Source organism: Dipodomys ordii, unplaced genomic scaffold, assembly GCF_000151885.1.
Source record: "Dipodomys ordii isolate 6190 unplaced genomic scaffold, Dord_2.0 Scaffold43, whole genome shotgun sequence".
Classification (NCBI taxonomy): Eukaryota; Metazoa; Chordata; class Mammalia; order Rodentia; family Heteromyidae; genus Dipodomys; species Dipodomys ordii.
The window spans coordinates 786,329-808,613 of NW_012267259.1; the positions used below are offsets into that span (position 1 = coordinate 786,329).

The 22,285-nt window shown below is 46.9% G+C and overlaps 1 protein-coding gene across 1 annotated transcript in view; it reads right to left on the reverse strand.

The window, feature by feature from the left end:
* Zbtb7c (zinc finger and BTB domain containing 7C) overlaps window positions 1-22,285 on the reverse strand; it is a 220,380-nt gene that overhangs the window by 79,648 nt on the left and 118,447 nt on the right. The window lies entirely within an intron of this gene.

Genomic DNA, 22,285 nt, shown 5'->3' on the forward strand with positions numbered 1-22,285 from the left:
TATGGTATTTTTAGAGGCAATTTTGTTTCCATTTGCCTGAAACCTGAGCCCCATAAAATTACTAGAATTATATGTTTTCTCCTTAAAGGGTCGTGATTGTAACTTAACCAAATCAAACACTGCACAGTAATCATTCAAACAGCAAAAAGAAGGACTCGGAGGTGCTAAGCACACAACAGGAGCTTCTGTGAACAGTGGTGGTCCAGCAGGCACACGAGAACTGAGAAGAGGGCTTCGCTGCCACCTCTCCCACCAGTGAGCAAACGCACACATCACACAAATGATGACTCAAATGTCAGCCAGAGATGCCAATCGTCACATCTGGGGTGGCTTTCCCAACCTATCCCTCAAAGCACACACCATGCCCTATTTGAAAACCACCAGTGGGGATGCTCCAGCCAGCTGGCTCTGTCAGGCTTCTTTCCCTTGGAATTGTCTGATCACCTGGGGAAAACTGCCATTAATTCCAGAACAGCTGGCCGTTCTCAGAAAGGGGGGAGGAGCCAGGGGAAGGATTCCTTCCTGTTGACCAGCTGCCCTAGTATGTCCACATCACATCAGCGTCTGAGTTGCTTTGCCATGGCCTGCCACTCTACCACAAACTTCGAGCATCCCAAAGACCAAGTAGATACCAATGCCACAAGAGCCTAGAAAGAGCCAGGCATGAGCTATGATCCTCAGAGCCCCTAGAACATTCCCCCTAAAGAAACCCTTCCAGCAGGTGCCCCTGCCTGATACCCCAGCATTAATGATCCATGTCTTCTTGGGATCACCCTGTGGATGGGGCACCCCAGGAAAGCACACCCCAAAAAGGCAGGCAAAAATCATTGCAGGAAGGGTCACTCTGTGGTTCCCTAAAACTGTCAAAACCCATGGGTGGGGGGAGGAGGGGAAAGAAGCTCTTCTGTATCATGGTAGGAGGGGAGAAGGAAAACTTGAGGGGAGAAAGGCTCTGGTTTTGGGAAAACAGAGGGCAGGGAACACTAGATCAGGGGCAGGGTGATAAGGAGAGTGGGGTGAGGAGGGACTTCATCAGAGCAGGTGGGCAGCCTCCAAGATTGAATGACTCCGTTTATTTTTAAAATTTATCAAAACCCACGTATTCCTGGAACACCCAAGCCAAAGAATGAAAAATCAAATCCCTTTGTCTACAAAGTCACTAATTAAATATCCAATCCTGAGTGAGTCCACGCTCCACTCCCAGACCTGGGCAGGTAATATGTTTGCTGTGCACCCACAAGGGGTTTGCTTCAAGGGCCCACAGGTGAGTAGGAGCAGCAGGAACCTCCCTGGGACGGAACCAATCATCTGCAGGGCAGATAAGGCACAGGGGGTGAAGTGTGGGCAAAGGGCATACAGTGCTGTCCACGAAGGAATAGGGTGTGACTTCTACAGAATGGCCAGGGGGTCCAAATTGCATAGGAAGCATGTTATGTGAATAGGGCTCCAGGTGGAAGTGGACCAAGCAGCTGGAAGTTTGTGCTGCTATAAACAAAAGAGATTGTCAGTTGGCAGGAGTGAAGACAAGGGGTAGAGGCATGGGACAAGTTAGCAGAATGTCCTCTCACTGGATAAAACATTAGGCAAGGGTCTATGAGGGTGGGGGTAGAACTAGTTTATGGATGTTTGGTGTGGGGCAGGGCTGCTTTGAAGGGAGGACTGGAACAGCTTTTTAAAGCCAGCTTAAGTTGGGGGAGGGCCACTAGAGGGAGAGGTAGGAGAGGGGAGGCACCAGTCCAGCCTGCCCCAGGGCCCCTCCTGGAAGCGTTGTTCTGGAAGGAGCCTCTGGGTAGGCTAGTGGGCGGTGCCAGGGCCAATGGTATTACAGCCAGCCAAGAGCCTGGGGGAGAGCTGGCCGCTGTCCAGCCTACCCGCTGGGTCCTGCAGTGGACAGTGAATGTCGCTCCTCCCTCCCCCTTAATCACTGTGTACCCTGCTGAGACACTCCCTTTGGAATAGCTCTGGGCAAAAAATGAGGAACCCCGCCCAACTGCCTCTCCTGCCGCACTGGGTGCCAATTGCCTCCTGGGAACAGGCAAATAAAGGAGACATCTCAGAGGGGTGAGTTAGGGAGAGGAATATAGGGAGAGGCTCCCCCAAACCACCCACCACAGGAGCCCTGGACAGGCCAGACTGTAGAACTATGATTGTGCCTTTACTTAAGGGCTGCCTCTTTCCAGAGCCTCCTTTGTCCCCTCCCTCTTACTCACCCTGTTCCTCTGCTCTCCCTCCCATCCTGCCCTAGCTCTGCCCCCACCCCTGGCTTCTGTCCCACCTTCCTGGGTCAGCTAGAGCAGTTGGAAATAGGCTGGATTCACAGGCTTCCTGGCCTCAAACCCACCTCCTCCATGTTCCTGGGGGAGAAAGCACCTACTTCAGCCCACAGGCCTGGCTCAGGAGGCAATGCGAAGTACCAAGAGCAAAGATGCTACTGAAACTGGGGCAGGGCCTGGTTGTTGCTGTGATGTGGGCACACAGACACCCTTTGTGCACAGGGCAAGCATAGATACCAGGTCTTCTGAGCATTTACAAAGATCTGGGCTCAACCTGAACAGTATGCCTGGAACTAGCAACAGCAATATTGAGTAAGGACTGAGAATACTCAGGCAATACCACATGAGGCACAGTCTATTACTTCCCCATCTTGCTATGAGGAAATGGGCTTGGAGAGGTCTTATAACTTGTTCAAGGTCTCACTATGCTTCATCTTGGTTTTCATGGCTCTGTTGTCCAAAGGCTGCTTTGGGATTCAAGTCCTTGTTCTTTTTTTTTTTTTTTGCCAGTCCTGCGGCTTTGAACTCAGGGTCTGAACACTGTCCCTGACCTTCTTTTGCTCAAGGCTAGCACTCTACCACTTGAGCCACAGCACTTCTTCTGGCTTTTCTGGCTTTTTATGTGGTCTTGAGGAATTGAACCCAGGGCTTCATGCATGCTAGGCAAGCACTTTACCACTAAGCCACATTCCCAGCCCCCTGACTCTTTATCTAGTTTATATAATTAGTTCTCTAAGGAGCTTCACTTTAACCCATGTGTGCCTCAGTTTCCCCACCTGATAAACAGGAAAGTATTGGCTCTCGCTGACCCCAAAGGACATTGTCAGCCAGGAGGAGGCTGAGACTTGGATACAGTACTGGAATAAGTCTTCCTACAGAGTGCTCTTGGTACTGGGGAGCAAGTGTCGCTCAGGCCAGAAGTGAGAACCACTTTTGCTGCTTCCTTCTCCTACTTGATCTCCACCCTACTCCTAGCCAAACCCTCACTAGTGTCTTTACACAATATGGCATGAATCTGCTCTCTTCTTGCCACTTCTGCCAGCATATCTGAGGCCATCTCCCAATCCTATCTCACCTTAACTCTGCAGGGACCTTTAGCCTATCTTCCTGACCTGCTTCTGTCTCGCTCCTTAGCTCAGTGCCATACCACTGCTGGGCGTATGATTCAGTCGGAGAGCACTTGCCACAATGGATGAGACCTTGTGATTAATCCCTAGTGCTGGGTAGGAGAGGAAGGGTGCATCTGCTCATGTCACAGGACACTTACAATATTCTCTGGACTGTTTACCAGGGCCCACGAGGCACTGCAAAATCCTTGCTTCTCTCCAAACTGTCTTCCTGTCCCATACTTCTGGTACAGGCAGATCCAGGACATGGCATTCCCTTCCTTTTTTGCTATAGACCTCCCTTGGCTTTGAATTCCTTGACCTGAAATGCTCTCCCCCTGCTGGGGTCTGGGAAATGTTACCTCCTCGGGGAGGCCTCTCCTTCCCCTTGTTTGTTTTAGGTCCTTGATCGAAGCACTTTTGTGAATACATACTTCACTTTACTGCATGTTTCTGTTTATTTCAGTTTTGGACTACCCTTTCCCTCTAGGTTAGAGGTTGCCTGAGAGTAAGGACCTTGTGTGTCTTTTTCACTGTGTCATGCCTGGTAGGTGACAGGCACTAGGCCCATAGGTAAGGTCAGATACTGATTGACAAAGGAAGACCAAGAGACCTGAGACCTGGACCTCCTCAAGGCTTTGGCACTGGTGGGCTCTGTGCCCTTGGGGATATGTACCTTCCCAGAGCCTTGGCCTCATCAGAGGATGAGATGGGGACCATGGCAACATGAGTAGAAAGCCCTTCCAGCACTGATGCTCCACAATCAGGCTGGCTCTCATCTCTGAGAACCTTCAAAACCCAATGATAAACAAGAAGAGAAAGAGAATCCTGGCTAGTATGCTCCAAGAGAGCTTTGCTTCTGTTTGCCTACCAAGTCTTGAGAAGACTGAAGTGTTCCCACAGCCATGATACAGGGCTTGATGATACTCCATAGTCTTAATACTGCCCCTGCTCCACTGTAGACATCACCACTCAATATGGACTTGACTTTGGTATGCTGGGGTTTGAACACTGTGCTTTGTGCATGCTAGGCAATCATCTATCACTGAGCCATACCACCAGTTCTAAATCTGAAGGTATGGGCTCACTTGGCTTTTATAAGAGCCTTTTAGAGGAAATACAGAAAAGATCTATAGATCAGTACATACCAAGAAATTGGGATCCACATTAAAAGGTGAGTGACATAATGGAGCCCTTTGAAATCAATAATGAGAAACTCTAGAGAGATTCATATTCTCTTATAAAAATATATGAAATTTGTTTATATCAGAAAAAAATTCATGGATAGAGTGTCTTCACAATCTCAACATACCAGATGAAGTGATATTTGCAGCATCATGGCAGCATAGAGCAATTGGTGTCCCTCTCCATTCTCTCTCTGAACAGTTCCAACTGGATTTCACAGACTTTACCTGACATCCTACCACGAACTTGTTAGATGTTCAAGAATGTTAATCAGCTTTTGAGGAAAATAAAATATTCAGGCAGTTGGAACAACAGAAAAAGGAAGACACTTCCAACAGAAATTCCTTAGGGAGAGCCATTCCAGTCCTCTTCCTGGTGGCTACTCCTACCTCCAGTCTGACTTGATAGCACCTCTCTGCTCTGTAGCCCACAGCTCTGGCCATCAGCACAGTTGGGTCGCATGGCACTATCTCTCTGACCCACAGGTAGGAGCTCATTGAAAATATTAAACACTAACTTGAAATAAGAATTCACTGCTATTTAGCATCACTGGGTCTTTCTGAATCTGTGCATTGTCAATGCCACATACTGTATTTGACAGAGGCAGAGCCTTTCCTTTAACTGTCAAAATCCCTCAAGTTTCTCCACTTCTTGTGGTGGCCTATGCCTGTGATCCTAGCTACTTAGGAGGTCAGGGTAGGAAGACAGTGGTCTGAATATGAAAGTAAAAAGCCTGGGAGAATATTAAGCGCAGCCTCATACTGTACAAAAGGAAAAAAGAAGAAAAAAAAACCCCACCACCACAAGACGCAAAACAAAACAAAACTTCCATTTCTTCAGAGAAGCAGAGTCCGGGGCCCCGCTGGCCTTTGGCTGCCCTGGCCTGTGGAAACTAGAGGGCAAGGGTGAGGTGCTATGCCTCAGAAGGGAGGACCGGATATCTGCAGAGCCTGCCTCCCACTTCTCAAGTATACTGGGGACCAGCCGGTGCTTGTCTGAGGCCTCTGAGGGGGAGGTGCTGACTAAGCATCGAGAGTGCTGGGATGTTCATTCTGGAGGAAGTGGGAGCAAGAGCCCAGGTGGGCTGGGGCATAGGAAATAGCTCTGAGTCTGCTGGCTGCACAGTAAGCAGCAGGAGGAGAAGGGTCCCAGTTTTCTATGCACAGGCTGAAGGTGCTGGCTGCCAGCAACTCACCCTCCTTTTAGACTGTGAGCAGAGGAGGGAAGAGTGGTGAGCTTCAGCTTCAGCTAAATCTGGCTGGGTGGAGCTGGACTTGTCACCACGGGAGCAGGCTGGCAACCCAGGGCAAAAGTAAGCTGGGTCAGAACTTGGCCAGGGTAGGACAGTGGCCACCAAAGTGGGATAAGAAAGGGGACACCCAGCAAGGGGGGACCCTCCCGCTCAGGTTTCCTGCCTTTCCTCTCCAATCTTTTTATCGCCTCCCCTTTTTTCTCTCCCCTCCCTACATACCCCAGACTTTGGCTGCAAGGCAGTGAGGAGACAGAGATGGTCTTTGCCCTAATAGAGTTGACCTTCTTGTAGGGAAACAACCGTAAACAAATGAGCACCTATGGCAAACTCAGGTGGGTGTGAGCGATCATTTGTCTTAGCCCTTCCTTAGGTAAACCACTTGCCCATCTTCAGTACCCTCTCATCTAATTGATCCCCACCCTGAAGGACCTGGAGAACAGGAATTATAGCTCCCATATAAAGAGAGAAAATGCACGGGAGGGTAGAGAGGTGACTTCCCCAAGTTTACCTTGGGAGTGGTGATGGACTTTTTCCTGGATGGAAGTCTCCTTGTGATTTATTTCCTGACTTCAGAGCAGAAAATTCCTGGTTCTTTTGTGAGGACTATATGCTAGAAGGTGGGTTACAGTTCCAGGCAAACAGATTGATTTGAGTTCTAGGCCTGTATATTTGTGAGGTATCAAAAGATAAGAACATGGAAGTATTTTAGTTGATTGAACTCCCTGCCTACACACACCTTTAGAATCCTGATAAAGACGATTCACTCCACAACTCTTTTTTTTTTTTTTTGGGGGGGGGGTCCAGTCATGGGGCCTGAACTCTAGGCCTGGGCCCTGTCCCTCAGCTCTTTAACTCAAGCCTAGCGCTCTACCACTTGAGCCACAGCGTCACTTCCGGCTTTTTTTTTCTGCTTATGTGGTGCTGAGGAATCGAAACCAGGGCCTCATGCATGCAAGGCAAGCGCTCTACCACTGAGCCACCTTCCCAGCCCAACTCCACAACTCTTATGGTGGCAATTCTGTCCATTTCTTGTTGGTATGATAAGATTAAGGGTAGTCTGGAAGCTCAATGGCTTCCCCACACCGGCTCTTTATGACCTCTCTCATTACACTTTTGTTCCTCTTCCTTCTTTCACCACTTTCTATCACCCATTCAGCTCCTTCAGTTCTTCAAATCCCTCCCTCCTCCATCATTTTTCTCTTTCCACTCCAGCTCTTTGGTTTCCTATACTTAACTTTAACCTTAGGGCCCTGACCTTACTGAGGCTTTCAAAGGACTCAGGGATTCAAAACAACTACATATTAGGAAAAGAAAGACAGAAAGACAGAAAGAAAGAAAGACAGAAAGACAGAAAGAAAGAAAGAAAGAAAGAAAGAAAGAAAGAAAGAAAGAAAGAAAGAAAGAAAGGAAGAAAAGAAAGAAGGAAGGAAGGAAGGAAGGAAAGACGGAAAGGAAGGAAGGAAGGAAGGAAGGAAGGAAGGAAGGAAGGAAGGAAGGAAGGAAGGAAAGGAAGGAAAGAAAGGTCTTGAAAGTCTCTGCCATGAAAATTGATAACAAACTCTAGCCTTCCTATTAAAAGGACACTAATCAAATTCACCTAAATATAAATAGCCCCCGTGGTTTTATTTTCTGTAATTTAAGTTACCTATAGTCAAACATAGTCCAAAAATATTAAATAGAAAATCCCCCAAATCAACAACTAATAAAGTTATTTTAAATTGCATACGATGCTGAGAGAGCATCTTAAACAGTTACACATATGCTGTGATCTGCCTCAGTTGATCTGATAAGCAAGGTGTAACTAATGGACAGGTAGCTGGGCAATCTTGGATACTCTGGACAAAGCAAAGATGTACATTCCAGGCATGACAGGATGAAAAGGCATGAGATTTCATCACACTGCTCAGAATAGTATCCTGGGGATCAATGTAAGTCAACAGTAGCCAAATATTGGGACACTAGACCTGTGTTCCACCTCACTCAATCCCAGCACGTAGACATTGCATCATCTTCAATTATCACAAGATGAGCCATCAGCATATTTATATACATTATTATAGTATAATGTTATAGCTATTCTATTTTATTATTAATTATTGCTAATTTGTTACTGTTCCTGACTTATAAATTAAGGCTTCATCATAGCATGTATACATAGAAAATCATATATATACATATATATACATATATATACATATATATATATATATATATATGTTGGCATCCCTGGGAAATCTTAGAACATGACATTGTAAATGCTTTAAAAATATTCTTGCCAGGCATTGGTGGCTCATACCTGTAATCCTAGCTACTCAGGAATCTGAGATCTGAGGATTAGAGTTTGAAGCCAGCCTTGGCAGGAAAATCCATGAGATTCTTGTCTCCAATTAAACACAGAAAGCTGGAAGTGAAGTTGTGGCTCAAGCTGTAGAGCACTAGCCTTGAGAAAAACAGCACCCAAGCCTTGAGTTCAAGCCACAGGACTGGAGGAAAAATCCCTAAGGCTGTCAGAAAGGAATCCATTTTTTAAGTTCATGTAATTTAGGTAAACACTGGTAAATGAGACTAGTTTAATATTGTTGGTTTAAGAAAAAAGAGCTACACCTTCTGAGTTACCAACATTAAATGTACTATAAGCACACATTTTGTACTTAAGGTTTTTTCTTTTAGTTTTTTTGTGATTTAAAAAACTGTTAACATGCATGTACTATAATAATAGCTAACAGGAAGATAAGGGGCTGACTAACGTTGTTTAATGTCTTATGGAGTTTCTATGAAAAAATCCAAGCATAATTGTTAAGAGCATCTATATTAAGCATTAATGTGAGTGGAATGAAAGATTTGCAACTGGACTTTTCAATAATAACTATGTTTTACAATATCAGGCTAAAATAGTTCTCAATTTATTTTTACTAACTTGCAACTTTAGATCTATGCAAAATTAAATTAAGAATCCCCAACCTTATACCAGAATGCTGTGTTAGATGGATTTCTAGCAGACTCAGGAACCTTAGAGTAGTTAGAGACTTGAAGAAAAGAGGATTTCTCCAAATCTATAAGCACTGCAGGCACACTGGTGGCAAGTTCCTGATTTGGTTTCCCAGCCATGAGAGGCTTGTCGATATTTAGCCTAATACTCTGTAGGGAAAGTTTCAGCCAAACAAATGTAAAAAGGTTGTTTGCTCAGTTACCATTTTTGCTGCACTAATGCACATAATCAAGCTAAATGAGACCAGCTATTTTCTAAACAAGAAAAATAGTACATTGATTATCCTTGATCAAAAAGGGGTTGCTGTTGGGTGCCAATGGCTCATACCTGTAATTCTAACTACTCAGGAGGCTGAGATCTGAGTATTGCGGTTCAAAGCCAGACCAGGTAGAAAAGTCTGTGAGACTCTTATCTCCAATAAACTACTCAGAAAAAGCCAGAAGTGATGTTTTGGCTCAAGTGGTAGAGTGCTAGCCTTGAGCACAAAGAGACTTAGGGTCAGCACCGAGTCCCAGAGTTCAAGCCTCAGGACTGGGAAAAAAAAGGGAAGGGGTGGGGTTTGTCCACAGACAAAAATTTTGTGTTTTGATAGAAAACACTAGAACATCTGCCATCTTGCTCACTTTTCCCTTCACTAGTGTTTGACCAGGAAGAAGACAGAGATAGGGATGGGGAAGAAGAGGGCATGTGTGTGCATGTTTATGTACATGCATGTACATGTGTGCTCATGTTTATGTGGTTATAATGTGTGTGAGAAAGCCTAGTAGGTAGACAGGCCAGTGGCTGGCTGGGTGCTAGATGACAAAAGTTTACATAACCGAAGTTTCTTTATTATAATACGTACCAAACACCTCTGATACCTTCTAGAAAAGTGTCTGTTCTAGCTAGCTCCTTGCATGCTCAAGTAGATAATGGTCTTACCCCTCTTATGCTGGTTAGTGGGCACCAAGCAGGGTTGAGCAAGCTCATAGCCCTTAACCAGAGCTAAACAAATCAGCCATAATAGAGGTCTGCACAATGACCTTCACTACACCTCAAAGCCAATAAAACAAGGACATTCTAATTGAAGCTGGACATTTTTTATAGTCCAAGGTTAGACTTGTAAGTAGAGACAAGGATGAAGCAGAACTAAATAGCTCCTATAAGATCAAAACAAAAGACTTGGCCTTCTCCAAGAATCACATCAAAGAAAAGACCCACTGTTCACCCTAAGTATAGGAAAATAATCATGACAGTTGCAAGCATTGTGCTCAGAGTTGCATGTATTCTTTATTTTAATTTATCTATCTTTTTATTCTTGAAAATTGACAATGCAAGAGCCAGGATCTGAATTCAGGTGATATTTATGACCTTCAGAATCACTTTTAGCCCTGAAGAACTGGCTAAAGGACTCAGAATACTTTGAGATACTTTGAGATACTTCAGATGCAGTAGTAGAAACCAAAGTGAAATAGAAGGCAGGCTCTGTTAGTCATAACAGAAGGAGGCCACTAGACAGAGGCCCTTGCTTGAGGATAAGATGCTGTTTGGCAGTATTTCCTGGTAGAGAATTAATAGCTCTCTGTCTAGGACAGTTATCTGGCTTACATAGCCACAAGTTCAAGGACAAAGGAAACTGTGAAGTCTTTGATGAGGGCTTTGTGTCTCACTGATGAAGAGCAGAGGTGCAACAGCTGGATTGTGTGTATGCATGGTGTGTTTCTCAGATCTTTTGCCAGTTTCCTGAATAGACAGTTATAATGCAGATTCATGGGCCTCACTCAAGTCCCCTGAACCAGAAACTGAGCCCCAAATCTGCATTCTTACAGATTCCCTAGAGGGTATGGGCTGAAGTAGGTTGATTGCTTTGGCTGAAGTAACACACCTTGTCAGTGCCAGGGCTGGGATAGGAACCCTGGGAGTTCCTATTCATGAGCTGGGGCATTTTGCCACTTCAATCTCCCACCAGGTGGGAGGGGAAAATATCAAGCCTGCATTCTCTGTGTCCCAATCTCCCTGTCAGTTTGACTTCAACTGCATTAGGAATTCATATCCCAGTGCTCTGCCTGAATTTTCTGCCCTGAGAGCTGGGGTGTCTCTGCCCAGGGCCCATTATCCTACGTTCCTACGTGAACCCTCAGATCAGGGAGAGGAGGTCAGTCATGCACACTTGCATTGTGAGCTGGAAGTAGATAAGAGGCTGGGGGAAGGGTGCTTGAGGCTAGAAAAACAGTGGGACAAAGGTGAGGTTACATCCAAGGGGAGGGACAAAGGCCAGCCTGCCTCTCAGAGCCATGGGTGCAGAGAAGGGACAATGCACTGGGAAGGTAGAAGAGGGTAGGTAAGTCCAAATACTGGGGGAGCAGGGATCCATGCACACCTAGTTAGCAGTGTGTGGCTACTTATGTGAATGAGAGAGCTGTGTCCTTAACTGGGCTTCTTAGCTAGACCTCAGAGGCTCCTGAAAACCCCAGCTGCCTGCTACATAAAACTGAGTATGTGAGCATGGTTCTTTTGCTAAGGAAACAGCTCAGGGTAACATAAGATTTTCAAACAGAGTTTATGTCCTCCAAAAACAGAATTCAGGTGAAAGTTGGGAAATATAAACAGGTGCATGAGCTACATAGGTTTTTACCCATGGAAGGCAGAGAAGAAATGATTACAGATGGTCCTCCCCAGATAGATGAAAAGATTCAGAGGGTAGATAGATAATAGAAGATGACAGGTTAGATTGATGTTGATGATGGTAAAAAGACAGATATAGATAGATAGAAAGGTAGATGTTAGAGAGACAGATAGATGGTCCCTGTGTGGATGCAACAAATAAATCTACAGGAAGTAAATCAACATAGTAAGGAATCATTATTTATGCCACCTGTACATTCCAGTTTTCCATGTCATGAGAGGGCCATGGCAGAGCCCAGAAGAGGCAGGCTCTTGACGCAGAGGTGTTCAGAGTCACTGCCCTCCAAGGGTGATGGGAGGTGAAGATAAAACCTGTGTGATGTGATGAAGTCAGTTGTGGGAAAGTGGGATTTGGTTTCATAACTTTTCCAGAGCGCTGTCTTGCGTAAGATGGGACACATTTGAAAACAATCACAGTGAGCCCTTATTGAGTATTTGTTGGGTATCAGACTCTGTGGTAAGCACTTTACAAGTATTATCTTGTTGACTTCTGCAGCAGGCCTGGAAGTTGGGTCAGTACTGAACTTTCATTTTATAGGGCAGGTAATAATGTCTCAAAGATGTTAAGTCACCTGCCTCAAAGCCAAAAGCCATAAGTGGACCTCTAGAAGAGTGACACCAAAAGTCAGGTAGGATGGGTCTGCAGCTGGGGCTTCTGGTGCCTTGGCCCGAGGCAGCCTTGGAGAGCAGGGATATCCTGTGGTCAGAATCAACCTCCTCTTTGTCATCCATAACAGAGCTGGACCCTGGACCCTGAGTGTCTTTACTTTCAAACCAGTGTAGAATATGCAGTTGAAATTTGCATAAGTAAACAGTTTTGTGTGTCTATGTGTGCTGGTACTAGGGCTTAAATTTGGCCTGGGCACTGTCCTTAAGTTTTTTCATTCAAAACTGATGTTCTAGTACTTGAACTACAGCTCTACTTCTGGCTCTGTGTGTGTATGTTGGGGCGGAGGAGGAGGGGAAAGGTGTTACTTGGAGATAAGAGTCTTACAGGCTTTCCTTCCCCAGATGACTCTGAATCATATTCCTCAGCTCTCAGCCTCCTGCGTAGGTAAGATTACAGGCATGAGCCACTGGTGCCTGGCTAGTAAGTAGTTTCATATTAATAGTTGCTATTTGTTGGACATCTATATGAATCACACAAAAAAGAAAAGGCTTGACAGCCATTTTCTTAATTCCATCTTACAACAGATTTTAAAGTACCAGTATGTTTAACCAACTACGGATAGTGAGGTATAAGGAGGATAGACAGCCTGCCTGAGGTGAGCTAGTAAGCATGAGAGACTGGAAGGTCCTCACTTCCTTTGTTCTTTTTTATCTCTTGCTAAACAATGCAGAACCTAGAGATGTGAGGATCTGGCTCTTTTCTAGAACCTGATAATGGAGGAAAATCTCCCTACCATAGCCAAAGAAGAAAAGGGAAGGAAGGAGAGAAGAGAGCAAGGGACAGAGGGAGAAAAGGAAGAAAACATGGATAAAAATCTTAATATGTGTCAGGCAGCACAAAAATCTCTAGTCCAAAAAATATAGCTATAATTTCAAAAGCCTTGCAAAGAGGGGGCACTGGCCACCGAACTGGGGAGCAGTGTTCCCTGAGATATTTACTGCAGGATATAATCAGAGGTATGACATGTGTCTTTTTGACTATGGTTTTTGAGGTCAGAACCTATGGCTTCATACAATGTTTTTGTGAAGTCAAGTAAAGGTTGGGAGCATGCTTCTTTGCTAAAAATCAGTAGGCTTTTTGCTCTTCTCCTTTCTTGGGCTTTTGATCTTGATCCTCGACACCTTGGAATCTGAAAGGCCTAAATGAGGGAGGCCTAAGAACAGCTGTGTCAATGACAGGTTAATACAGGTGGGAGTGGACTGAGAAAAATGACATGCACATCACACAATCTAGAGCTGTATGAAGAGTACCATGATAGCAGAGCACATAGCCAGTGTTCCCAGAAGGCAAGGTGTGTGTGTGTGTGTGTGTGTGTGTGTGTGTGTGTGGTGGGAGAGGGTCAAGGCCACCATGATTCTGGGAGTGGCTGTCACCTGGGGTCCTGACAAGCATGAATGACCATGGGTCAGGGGTTCAGGGGTCCATCAGGAAGAATCAGGGTGGGGGTGGACCTGAGGCCATTGTAGGGATGAGAAAGCCCTTCCCGAAGGGCCCAATGGCCTTTGAGACCCAAAAAGAGAGTCCCTCTCTGTGAGGGAGTCAGGGTCCTTCATTCTGAGCTCTGACACCATGCCCAGAGGCAAGATGAATGATGGACTATGACCAAGAAGAGTGACTGTGGTCCATGACTGTGACCCAAAAGTCAGACTGACCCCACAACAGTCTTTTCTCCATAAGGGGTCTCCACAAGCCACCTTGTTGATTCTAAGAGGATTCCTCACTCTCCAGACTCTTGGGGAATTTCCTCACATTTCATCAAATAACCTCTTGCTTATTAATCTTGAAAATAACATAAATGCCTGGAGGAAAAAGCTTATTATCTTTGGGACTGACTTATAAAGATTGTTTAACCCTACTTTCTTCACTAGTCACTTTATGATTGCTGTTTTCTCATGATACATCTGTCCTATTATCCATCCCTATATTTCTCATATCCATGTCAAGTAGTGACTGCAAGTGACAGTCTGCCATCTGTGTCCTCTGATCAAATCCGTTGCTCTCTGAGCTACACTGTCACCACTAAATGTTCAAGTCCTAGTGCCTTTGTGTGAATGGCTTTAATGAAGAATAGAAGAGGTTTGAATAATAAAAACAAAACAAGCCTTAAACCCCTTGCCCTGCTGTGCCGGTCCTCACCATCCCTGCCTCTTGGATCTGCCAAAGATGGCAAGAGCAGGTAACTGGCTGACTTTTCATTAGCAGACTTCTAACCTACATTCTCACTTGCCCTGAGGTATGTAGGCTTGGAAAACTAAATACGTTAGGATTGTGCACAGAACAAGAACAAATAGGCCCCAACTAATCTATTGGCCTATGGCCCCCTAAGGAATGTAGGTTAGGGCATGGGTTCAGTGACCTCTTTTGGTGGTTCAAAGCTATTTGATTTTCCTTTCCTTCTTTTTCTATCATCCTGTCCTTCCTTCCTTCCCTCCCTCCTTCCCTCCCTTCCTCCCTCCTTCCCTCCCTTCCTCCCTCCCTCCTTCCCTCCCTCCCTTCCTTCCTTCCCTTCCTTCCTTCCTTCCTTCCTTCCTTCCTTCCTTCCTTCCTTCCTTCCTTCCTTCCTTCCTTCCTTCCTTCCTTCCTTCCTTCCTTCTTTTCCTAGATAGGGCTTCCCTGTATTGCCCAAGCTAGCCTCAAACTCTTGAACCTCCTGCCTCCATTTCCCAACTGCTAGGATTTGAGATATGTGCCAACACACACCTGGCTCTCCTCTTAGGCAAGGTCCTAATCCATACTTGTGCCAACCGGTACATCTAGAGCTGGAGGGAGGAGGAAAGCAGGCATCTTGTAAATGCCCTCAGTGTCTAATGATGGTGGTCCTTGCTTCCTCCCTTTTCCAAAGTGGAACTCACAGGCTCAATAACCTGTGCTAAGCAGGAATAAGAAAATATCTGGGCTGGACAAGCTGACAAATTAAACATACCTAGGTTAGCACAAGGGGCCAACTATGGCTCCCAGCTATGTCCTTCTTCCTCCTTCTCTTTGCTTTTGGTGGATTTGTTTCCGTTCCTACCAAGGGTCTTCATCAGAATGATGGGTGGTTTGTTTTTGAATAGGGCTGCAAAGGCGTTAGCAAAAAAAGCCCTGGCTAGCTTTCTCATCACTCTGCTTCTAACAGACCACAAGATCAGCATGAGACTGAAGTGTTTCCCAAAGCCACAACCCCAAGAAAGGGCTTGTAGACAGCAACCAGCTGCTGTCCCTGATCCCCTGTTAGGCTACATGGCCTTGGGCAAGTACTTTTTCTTGGTCCTTGCTCTTCTTATCAGTAAAATGTGGGTCTTAAAGGGATTAGGAGGGAGGGAGATGATGAAGTTGAAGGCTCTTTTGCGCTGTTCCATCTGTGATTTTTTTTTTTTTGATAAAGCATTCTCTGACTAGATTGGAAGAATTGTGAATGGACATGGATGGATCTACCTTCTCCCAGCCATGGGGTCTTTTCTGCCGGACTCAGTTTTAGTTATTGGCCTGGCAGTTCACTGGGGTTGGTTCCTCCAGCAAATGTATGGTACTGGCCTGATAGGATTAGAAGGCAGCAGATTGCAAAAGTAGATGGCAAGGAGAGGTCCATGCTGGGGCTTTGATGGCACTTGATTTTAGCAATTGTTTTGGGTAGATGGACAAGACGCTCCTGTGGAAGGGATAGGCTAGAGTAGAGCATGAAACTGGAAGAAAGTCCCTGGGGCCCTCTCTAGAGAGTGTCAAGGGGTTCACTTTGATTTTTCTCAGCCTTGCATATGCTTCTAAGCAGGTAATCAGAGAGCTGGGCAAAGGAGCCCTAGACCAGGGATATTTCCAGTTCCATTTGGCTATTCAGGATCTATTAAGCACAAGCATTATGGGAGGAGGGCAGGGACTACAGAGTGAAGCCCACCCCTGACTTCAAACTCAACCCCTATCTTCGTTCACTGCTTAACCAATTGGTTAAGAATGGCCCTGTGTTCACTTCTCCCAACTAGTTCAGAATTTCTGGAAGGGGGTAAGGTTAATGGGGCAATCCTTTTTCTTTCTTTCCAGTCCCCTTGTCCTATTATCTAAAATAATAGCTCAGTAGTGGTTTAGGGACCTTGAAGCCACATTGCCCTGGTGTGAATCATAGTGATATTCCAATTGCTAGCTTCAGTTTCCTTGTCTAGAAAATGATAAGAATCATCATCCTTATAGGGTTCTTGCAGGGATTTAGTGCAGTGACACTCATAGAAGACTTAACATAGGGCCTGGCACATAGCAGATACCTGATGGGTATTTGTAAACAAAAGGTTTACCAACATGATGGAACTGAATCTCTTCTAATCAAAATTCACCATCACGACAAGCAAGTCATCCTCATATACCTTTCATCCTTTTCTGAATTGTGCATGCATTGGTAATATATTTATCTAGGGTCTGTATCCACTATACAAAGGTAAATTTCACCACAGCCAAGCTCAATTAAAAGTTAAAAGCAGCAAGTCTGTCTTCATGAGCTTCTGTTATGATGAAAAGCATTATTTTGCTCATTCATTTCAGCCTCTTTCCTCTCTAAATACCTAATTGAAATTGACAAGAGATCGGAATGACTTGAACCTCTCCTGCTTTCACTTTACCCTAAATGTTGCCCCAGCCCATGTGAGTACCAGAGCAATGCTCAAAACAGCCAACACCTGGCAGGCAGGATCCCACAGGTGTGGAGGACAAGTTTGAAGAGCCCCAAGCAGCCCAGAACTGGCATCAGAGGCCTTCAGTTAGAGACCACAGATCTGCAATGCCATGGTCGCCTAGCATAATACCTGGCAGGGACACAGGATGACAGGCACCCCAGCACGAGCAGACATGCCTCTGTCTTGAGCAACTTGTTCAGATATTGGTTGAGGGTAATGAATGGAAAAGAGTCACAATATTAATCACTCTGATCTAGAGTTTCCAATTTGGCTCACACTTAGACCTACCTTCGATCCACAGGCTCCTCAGGCACAATAACTTGGGTTTGAAGTGACCGAAGATAATGCCAGGCTCCCGTGGTACTATTACTGGCTGGCTGGATGCCCACCCTGAAGAAACACTCTCAGCAAAAAGGGCTAGAACTCAAAGGTGCCCTGGCAGCCCTGGCTCTTACTTTTTTTCAAAAGACATAGTAGGCTGGTGGCTCATGCCTATAATCCTACTCAGGAGACTGATATCTAAGGAACACAATTATAAGCTAGCCTGGGCAGAAAAGTCCATAAGATTCTTCTTTCACATTAACCCAAAAAGTTGGAAGTGGAGATAGGCTCAAGCAGTTGAGTTCTACCCTTGAACCAAAAAGGCAAACAAGAGTGAGTGGCCCTGAGTTCAAGCTCCAGTACCAACACACACACACACACACAGAGATCAATCCTGCTCTCTTGTTGAAGTTGGTTTGGCCATCTCATCATCATTTACAGAACATTTACTCAGTGGCAAGTGTCACATTATGTTCTCAACAGAGCTGTCCTAAAATTAAAGCACAGTGTAACAGGAGTCATTGAAACAGGAGCTAGCAGGCCAGCAGTATGACCTTGGACAGGTCATTTCTCTCTTAGGATTCAGGGGCCTCATCTATAAAATCTGGGGACTGATCCACCTTTAAAGATGCTCGTTAATCTGATAAGTAACATCCCTGATATGTTGATAGTGACAAGCTTAATCAAGGAACTCCAGACTTATAGAAAACAAAAGCTCAGGGACCTACCACAGCCACATGGAGGGCTCTTGGTTTGCTGCCTTGGGATGAATGCGGTGAACCTGGCCACAGGGAGACACAGAGACAGGACAGTGGGGAGTCTAAGGTGGTGGGGGCACCGGAGAACCTTTTTTTTTTTTGGTCATGTGGCTTGAACTCTGGGCTTGGAAGTTGTCCCTGTGCTCTTCAGCTCAAGGCAAGCGCTATACCACTTGAGCCACAGTGCCACTTCTGGTTTTCCAGTTGTTTATTGGAGATAAGAGTCTCATGGCCTTTTCTGCCCTGGCTGGCTTTGAACCATGATCCTCAGATCTCAGCCTCCTCAGTGGCTAGGGTTACAGGTGTGAGCCACCGGTACCCAGCATGAGAACCTTTTTGATGTGATATGAGGGATCCTTAAAAGATCTTTTCTGCCCCAAATATTTGCTCCCCAACCCCTAATCCAGGGTTCTTATTCTGGGGTTCTATCGTTTGAGATAGGTAGGTATGTATAGCAGACATACTCTACAAAACACAGATGGTGACAAGAAAGATGTGAAGAGTTCAGGTCCCATGCTGTTCCTGTGGCTTGTTTCCTCCAGGCTCTCGGCGGAGGAGGGAAGGGGGTGCGCAGGCCACCAGTGGGTCCAGGACGCCTGAGGCTGAAGGGAAGGAAGAGCCCCAGAAGGGATCCTGTGGAAGGATTCTGCAAAGAGGGCAGGCCTGGGGCGGGGGGAGGGACAGGGTTCAAGTTAGGAGACCTGGCATGAAGTCCCTGGGGGCCTGGACTAGGGGCGGGACTGAGGAAGGGAAAGAGCTGTTGGAGGTCTGCATTCTCCTGGAGGAGTGGGAGAGGAAGAGTTGAGGGCAAAAGCCAGTTGCCTCCCTTGGCTAACTATTCCACAGAGAAAGGGGAGGAAGGGAGGGAGAAAAGAGAAAGGGCGGCTCAGGAGACAGGGTGGGGCAGGACAGGGGGAAACTGTAAAATCAACCAGGCGAAGCACGAAAAATCCTCCAGCCTGGAGAGGGGAGAGGGTGCTGGCCAGCATCCCAGTTCGCCAGGCCTACGCCCTCGAGTTGCCCGGCCTGTTCAGACTGGTTCGCTCATCTCTCCCTCCCCCTGGCTTGAACCCTGAGAAAGCAGAATGGGGAACGTGAAGTAACCACAGCTGCTCCACCCGGTCGTCAAACAACCGGAATTTGCAAACCCCCGGAACCCCAAGCCACGCGTTCTTAGCCCCACCCTCTCACCTAACCACGCCCCCAAGAGCTCTGCCCCGCCCTCCATCAGGCCCCGCCCATCGACGGCGCCCCGCCCTCTCGCTCCGGGGCACCTGGTTCTCTGTTCCTTCTGGCCGGAGCGGGAAGGCGGGGAGGGGGAAGGCATCCTCCGGGCTCCCCGGCACCGCGACCCTCCCTCCCGCAGCCCCCTCCGGTTTCCAGGCCTCTCCTGGTTCTCATACCGCGCCCGCCGACCTTTCACCCTCCCCCTTCCCCGGGGGACTGTGACTTGGAAAGGCGCGACGCCTCCCCAACCCGCAGTGACCGCGGGAGGGGCCGGCGCCTGCCGGGGCGGGCGGGACCAGCGCTGACCTGGGAGAGCCGGGAACGCCAGCCCGGACCCCGCTGCCGCCAGCCGTCCACTCCCAGGCCAGGCTCGGTGCCAGGGCCCCGCGTGTGCCCTCCCGCAGGCCGCCAGCCAGGCTGCCGCTATCACGGGGGGAGGGCCGGGCCAGCTGCGAGCGGCCCCGAGGGGCGAATGCCCTCCGGCCCTGCAGCACCCGCTGCGGGGAAACCCAGATCCGCCCGAGGCAGGGAGCTCGGTGCCCACGGGGAGTCGGGGCGGAGTGGACCCCAGTTCACTTAGTGTTTTCTCCCCGGCTTCTCCGCGCCTCGGGTGTTGCATCTGTAAAGTGGAGCTTATCGTCGTTCCTCGCGGAGTGGGACGATTACTCGTAGCGCTCACTCTACCGCTTCCCGCGCTCGCAGTCGGGGACCGGCCCTATCTATCCTTGGTGTTTTTAAGGATCCGTTTGGCACTCAGACCGCTTGGTGCGCTGCAAGACTTGGCATGGAATCTGCCACTTCCTAGCTGGCTGAGGCCTCAAGGAAAGTTTTCTTCCTCTCTGGACAGCCCTCCCCCCATTCACCCAGCAAAACAGGGGTAACGATGACAATCTTGCAGAGCCAATTTTGTCGTTAAATGAGATCATATGAGGATGGGCTTCAGGGCTATATTTAGAACACAGTAGGTGCCTCTTAGAAAATGAACAACCAAGAGCTGAGAGGGTGGAGATGGGAAGGACAGACTCCGTTTCTGCTACATCAGACCCTAGAAAGGTCTGATCTGTGTGAGAAAAATACCAGTCACAGAAACATACATCAAAGCTATCCTCCCATCCTCTGGCTCAGCATAGAATCTGAAGTGTCCCAGAGAGATATTTGGGAATATAGCCACAGTGAGGCAGCAGCCACTATATAGATGCTTTGCTATGACTGATGTCAGCTTCTGCTTCGCCCCCCACATCCGTCCCCCGTCGGTCAGTCATGGGGCTTAAACTCTGGGCCTGGGCACTGCCCATGAGGTCTTCAGCTCAAGGCTACTGCTCTACTGCTTGAGCCACAGCACCACTTCCGGTTTTCTAGTGGTTTATTGGAGCTAAGAGTCTCATGGACTTTCCTGCCCGGGCTGGCTTTGTACCGCGATCCTCAGATCTCAGCCTCCTGAGTAGCTAGGATTACAGCCATGAGCCACCAGCACCGGCTCAGCTTCTGCTTTTTGTCCTCAGACAATTTACCTATTTCCCATCCTGACAAGCACAGAGACTGAAAAGGACAATTGGAAAGCCAAGAGTGCACAAGACCTCTGCCTTTTAATAACTGTGCATGTGACAAATCTGGTCATTGCCCCTGGGTGGTCATGCTTTTTGACTGCTTTAAAGCTCATCTTCCTACCTGAAAGCATATCTACCTATGTTTGTGAGGTGAAGCTACTTTCTCCAGGGATTGCACTGCCAGGTGTGAGAACTCCTCAGCTCTCTAGCAGAATGGTGGGATCAGCTCCTGAATACCATTCTTAGAGCTGAAAAGAGCCTGGTGAGCAGGTTTCCATCCTTCTCACTTACAGAGGACGAAGCAAAAGCCCAGAGAAGTTAAGGGACTTGACCAAGTTCATGTATTGTTTTGGGGCAGAGACATCTTTCAGCCCACTATAAGTCTGACTCCAATTAATTTAGTTATAGCAGCAACTGTCACAACTAATAACCAATGGCCAAGGCTGATTCAATCTTCTTTGAATCTATTTCACGATATAGAACTAGAAATGCATTCATTTTGTAAGAGGTGCTTCAAAGCTGCTTTTTCTTGTCCCTTGGATAAAAAGACTGCAGGAGAAAGGCTTGACATTTCTGCCTCCATTTTGTATGTGTCTCTGTTCTAAGCCATTCTCTCTGTAGTCATTTTGAGATTACCTTGAGTTTGGGAAGGACTGATAACATCTTTATGACAAGGGGACCAAGATTACTTTCAAGAAACCATACAGCCTTCCTCAGGACAGACTATACCCCAGGCAATGATCTCCTGACCAGTGATGGCAGTGGTAACTTCTCAGAACCCCTCTCAAAGATAAGGACGAAATATGATTAACCGGGCCATAATGTGGCCAGGTCTGTTTTAACTACACATGCCTTTTGCACCCTGTCTATTTAATATAAAGCTCATGTCTGAGCCCCAAAGATGGCTGACGATGGCCTAAAATGCTGACTTCCCATAGGTGCCCATGTCATATAATAAACCTCCTTTCTCTGTCCTTCACTATGTCTCTTTATTTGACTTATAGAGGTGACTGGCTAGACCTGATGTGTAGAACCCTTGGAGTTTGGGTTTGAGGTCTAAGAACCCTGTTTTCAGCTTTACTGCCAGACAGTAAGTGCTTCAGGAAGTGAGACTGGCACTCCACATTAGCACAAGCAACACTAACCTGGGTGGGAGGGGGTTAACAGTGGGCAGTGGGTAACAGCTCTTGCCAGGTCAGGGGGAGGGGATTTGCCTTTGTGATCAAAGCTGCAGGTTGCATGAAGAGAATCCAAGGACGCTGAGCTCAGAGTACTAATATGCATTTTTATTCTGCAATAATTTTCATACTGAGTTCAAGAGGCACCAGTTCCAAGTACATAAAACCAAATCAAATTAAATTAATTGATTTTATTGAAACCTGCTGCAGTTGTATTCAAGCCCACAGCCAGGGGCATGACCCTCATGAAATACTAAAGGGGTTTTTGAAATAATTATATTAATCACACCCTGGGTTATGTACAAGAGTTTGCTCCTGAACTCATGGAAAGGCATGTTCTGGTCACAGCTACAGGCAGGAAAGGGGCATGTGGCCCCTGCTCAAGGGAGCAAAGACCCAGACTTATTCCCAGGTCAGCCTTGCTTCCTGCTCTTTTGGTAACACACACACACACACAAACACAAACACACATACA